Source organism: Panthera onca, chromosome B4 (assembly GCF_046562875.1).
Source record: "Panthera onca isolate mPanOnc1 chromosome B4, mPanOnc1 haplotype 2, whole genome shotgun sequence".
Classification (NCBI taxonomy): Eukaryota; Metazoa; Chordata; class Mammalia; order Carnivora; family Felidae; genus Panthera; species Panthera onca.
The window spans coordinates 121266146-121271796 of NC_138345.1; positions in this window are offsets into that span (position 1 = coordinate 121266146).

Genomic DNA, 5651 nt, shown 5'->3' on the forward strand with positions numbered 1-5651 from the left:
GTCTAGTCAGGTTAATGCTGGCACACATTTCCAAATTCACAGGCAATTTTCAGCTTATGCATAGGCAATGTTCCAAAAACTCATTTGTAAGCATTCATTAAATGATGACTGCTATTATTATCAGAGACACACATGACCTATGATAAATATGAAACAATTCTGAAGATATAGTTAGTAGCAGTTTTCTGTCATAGAGAAAGCACGTGTATGTGCTGGAAGGTCTGAATCAACAGCCTAAAGACCTTGACACTAGGGTCTATGCACTGGGACTCATTAACAGTGTGACATACCTGAAGTCCCAGTATCTCTGTGGAAGCCTGTGCTTTGAGCTCTATCTCCCTTCCATCTATTGAAAACCTATTAAGACCAGAAGCTGAAGAAAGTTTGTGGGAAAAGTTTGTAGCAGGGAGAGAGGAAGCGGAGCAAAGCATTGCAAAAATCCAGGGTCTCCATTTCCATCATAGTCCAAGTGAATTTGGCACCTGAGGAAGATGCTGAGTTCTCACGCAGTTAGAAATATATGAAAACTGGAAGAGTGAGGTCACTCTTTGGAGACCTGTCATAAGCCTCTGCTGCTGTACCTGCTCAGCATCACCTTCTCACTCTTTTGGGAACAGCAGTTTGGTTTTCAAACTTGGTATCTACTCTCCCATGCTCTCAGTCCATGCAGTTCAGGTAAGCTGACCACAACACACCAGGCGTGAACAAATGAGTGGCTCAGGCCTAACAAATCAGAGTGATTGTTCTATGATTCAAGCTGTGATTGGTTCATGGACAGGTATGTGCGTACATGACCCAATTTGGATCAATGAGAGGCAGCCCTAGGACTTTTGCCAGAACAATTACAAAAGAGACATTTACTTTAGGGCTTATAAAATCGTAGGATGTAGAGCCAGTCTGAGAATTAAACTCTCCTGGGACAGGATTGAAGCAACATTTGAATAGCAAATCCTAGTATTGTACCAAAACTATTGCTAGTAATCAATGAATGTCCTAGGTACTTCAACTTTTTCCTCATTTGGGGTAGTTTCCAGTGTGTTTTGGATTTCTAAGAGGCCGATGATGCTTTCCTCTCACCTGTTGCTATAGAGCTTGATTACTGTCCCTGTATCTACTCTCTATCACCCAAAACCCTCTTCAATATTTTTTCCAGATGACCAGTGTGTCTTCATACTTTAGAATTCCTGACAACCTTCTTTGATATGCCAGTGTTCAAAGAATGTATATATAGACCAAACGTAATGTAGCAAATTGCCATTATTTAAGAAGGAACTTTCCAAGAAAACTCCCTAAAATGGAATGAGATGCCTCCTAGAGTTCCATGTCACTGGAGGTATTCTGTATCACGAAGACTCATCAAGGTGAATAAAACCAAAGCAAAGCAAGGCAAAGCCAAACAGTAACCTAATTGAAAAGGCCACGCTCCTTCTACCATGCCAAGCTACGTTATTTTTCCAGTATCTCTGGTATGGATAGATTTGCAATGGTGTTTTGGCTTTCCTAGGTCTCTCACTCCCCTTCAATGATCAGGGGTGTGCACATTTTCAAGATGAGCACCTAGTATGTGACCACAGAATAATGTGGACTAAATTACACATATAAGGATTAATCTAATGTCATGCCTAATTCAAAACATATCATAGAATCCCAGTTTCTTCATTGGTAAAATTGGTATAGTCAATCTGACTCCATTTTTTTGAAGTTTGACTACTGACAGCTTTTAAGCCTCACTCCTTCTTCCCCATCTGCCCTACATCTGGGACAACTGGTAACAAAGCTGAGATACTCCCTCTTTTGATGCTGATGGGAAATTCAAAATTCCCTAAACCCTCACCCTGGCCCAACCCCCTAACCACCAAAAAACAAACAACAACAAGGACAACAAAAACCAAAAACACCCAGGCCAGTCTCATTTCCTTGCTCTCTCTCAAACCATTTTTAAAATCTCCTTGGGGGCCACACTGATTTCCCCCAGAAAGCCTCATTATGTGAGTAATGAACTTTTTTCATACACTCTTGGTATGTATGTGCCATCATTAGTCTTGACATGCAAACCCGACTTGCGGTGGAGGTCCTGTTTCTTAGGAGTAGTCACAACATTGGGAATAATGCTAAGTATCTTCAAGGATTATTGTGAGAATAAGAAATAAGGTAATAAAGAACAGTCTTTATAATCACATAGTAAATGCTCATAAGTTTGAGATAAATTTGAAATGAGTTATAAAACAATTTAGGACAGAGTCTAGGACATGTAAGTGCTTTCTAAGTGTTTGATAGATAAAGAGCTCTTATTTCTGCTAGTGTGTAATCTACACTTTAGTTTTTGCACATGAAAGGAAACCCATAATTGATATCTAAAATTGCATCTAGAAAGCATTTAATTAGAATATGATATGCACCAATGCACTTATAAGCCCATTTAAGAAAAAAAAAATTCTGACTCCTAGATGTCATATTTATGAGGTCAGGTATAGATACATATGGATAAGAATGTACATTTATGTTCTTACATAGTAATAAACTAGAGAATATGCAGGGCATATTCTGGCATTGCCAGCACTGGAAGAGTTTTAGTCCATTCAGGAATGGAGACCTCCCACCAGGATTCTGATGGTGGTAAAACAATGGAGTTGGAATAAGGTTCAACTAACCCCACCTGGGGAAGAATTCGGTGACAGAGATTCACACACACACATACACACACAAACCCCTAACAAACTGTCCATTCTATGAAACTTAAGAGAAGAAGGGATATAATTTATTTATTTTAGAGCCCCCCAAATTTTCAGAGGTAATAGAACTTAGGGCAGCTTCAGAAGAAGCCGTGCTAGAGATCAACCATGGCAATTTGGGCATGTTTCCAATTTGTACTCTCCTTCATGCAAGTTAAATATGCATTTAATGCAACTTCACTATTAGCATACAACAACAAGATCTTCTACTCTATGATCCCTTATCAAATGAATTTCTGCAGCCCTTGACTTGAAGCATCCGTGAACTGCAAGGAGAGAGACAAGAGACGTGCGTTGCATCAAGAACTACCAGGACCTATTTGGAATATTCACTGACAGCTACAATAGCTTAGAAGACCTCTAGGAAGAAGAATGCTTAAGTCCAGAAACGTCATCAGGATTGTGAGCCAAGGTTTGGGACAGGTCCATCAAACCATTCTCCAATTAGTTCATCTCAATTCTGAATCCTGACCCAAAATAGTTAAGACATGTAGAGACAAGTGAAACCTGAGATGCCAATTCACTTTCCTAATGTGACCACACTTTACCTCTCCACCCATTCAACTTTCCAATATGCATGCTTCATCTCCAACTGCTCTTCAACGCCCAAATTTTACATAAGAAGATAGGGAAGTTCTGTTTTACGGATAACGAAAATAAGGTCAATGTAACCATTTTAATTAGAAAGTTAGTGGGGCGCCTGGGTGGCGCAGTCGGTTAGGCGTCCGACTTCAGCCAGGTCACGATCTCGCGGTCTGTGAGTTCGAGCCCCGCGTCAGGCTCTGGGCTGATGGCTCGGAGCCTGGAGCCTGTTTCCAATTCTGTGTCTCCCTCTCTCTCTGCCCCTCCCCCGTTCATGCTCTGTCTCTCTCTGTCCCAAAAATAAATAAAAAACGTTGAAAAAAAAATTTTTAAAAGTTAGTTTCATTAAACCGACAGATGAATTCAATCTACACTACCGAAGACATCTAAATGCTCAAAGGACTATAATAATGAGTTAATTAGCTCTGCAGCTATCACACGGTAGTTAAGTATAAAACCAATTACTTGACATGGAAATTATGGGATGGTCTTTCACTGAGACCAAGGTAATTATAATTTTAAGTGACATGAGCTTTAGCAAAGATTAGGTAGATAGATTGACAGACATGTGCATATGTCATGTGTATATGTTCATATCATTCAGCACATGGAGCATCTACTATAGACAAGACAGTGTGCTCATTGCTGCAGTACATGTATAGATAGGTAAAGACGTGGCCTTGGCCTCACAGACCTTAGTCTAGTCTGAGTTCCCCCAAAGACAACATACATAAACTTCCAGACATAGAGAAAGTGCTAAATAAATGTTAGTTCTTTTACCCTCCTCTCCCCCTTCCACATTCTCCTCCTTAATGCAAAGTGAAAAAGTTCCCATCAATTCCTTTTAAATAAAATGAAAAGGAAAAAAATTAATAAATTAAAATAAATTAAAGATAAAATGAAAAGGAATATACTGCAGGAGCCCCTTGGCCCTTCTAATAATGCAAACGACTTATCAACATGTACAAAAGATTTAACTGGGGGAGCCACTGGGTGGCTCAGTCGGTTAAGCATCCAACGTCAGCTCAGGTCATGATCTCACGGTGAGTTTGAGCCCTGCATGGAGCTCCGCACTGACAGTGTGGGGCCTGCTCCGGATTCTCTTTCTTTCTCCCTCTCTCTCTCTGCCCCTCCCCCACTTGCGCGCGCTCTCTCTCTCAAAATAAATAAACTTAAAAAAAAAAGATTTAACTGGAATAGAGTCAAAATTTTCAAAGCAAATAATTGTAGCCTCATTACCCTGGCTTCAGACTAGCAGGAGGAAGATTTTTGGAAAGCAGGACAGAGGCCACCCCATAGGAGGCCAACAGGGCAAACTCTAGGAACCGTATGTTCCCACACCAAGCCCCATCCTGGTGTCACCATACACTGACAGTGCTGGCAGCCCTGACAGCTACACAGATGCATATCCAGGAAGAGCTCGCATTGGGAACCTCAACGCACTCCCTGTATTATTCACTCTTGCAAAGTGTGAACAGAGTTCTTTACAGGTGAGTCACAGAGTATGGTCATGCTCCCAGGATTCCTGCTTTACATAAAGGGATCTCTCCAACCCCAGTCACAAAGATGTTTTAGAAGATGTGTGTATTAGGGTTGTGTTTTTGTTTAAGGAAATGGAAAATGGGCATTTTGTTTTGTTGTTTCCCAGAAGCTCGCATAGTACCTGATGTATCCAGGCATCCAGGATACCATGTGTTATTTGAGTAATGAATGAGCGAAACATGGCACTTAGGAAACTGCCAGTCCTGTTAGAATTCTAGTAGAATGATAGTAGTTAACATATAGTTTCTATTATATGCCAGACCCTGTTCTAAGTGCTTTAACTTATTAACATTGTTTTGTTTTTGTTTTTGTTTTTTACTTTTCTTAACCCTTGCAACAACCCTACGAGGTAGGTATAACTATTAATAGGAATTATTATTATATCCACTCTACAGATGGAACAATAGAGACTAATAACAACTAACTTACCCAAGATTGCTAGTTTACAGTTGGTGCAGCTGACTGAGTTAAGCTCAGACAGTCTGGGACTGGAGTTAGTGCTCCTAATCAGTAAGCAATACTGCCTCACGAGAATAGTAGAAGCAACGTTCCCACTTATACTGGACCCTTCTTACAAAGAGATGCTTGAACATATGTATAGCCATGTGTGTTTTAGTAAATATACACCTACATCCTATGCAAGTAGCACAATCTAAAATCCTGAACTCTCTTCTATCTAGTAAGGATCCAGAACTTAAATATATATGGTCCCTTTCAATTGGATTAGGAAGAAAAACCTCACAGTTCAAACCAAGCAATAGTCTGCAAATATATGCCTTTATATAAAAACCCAGA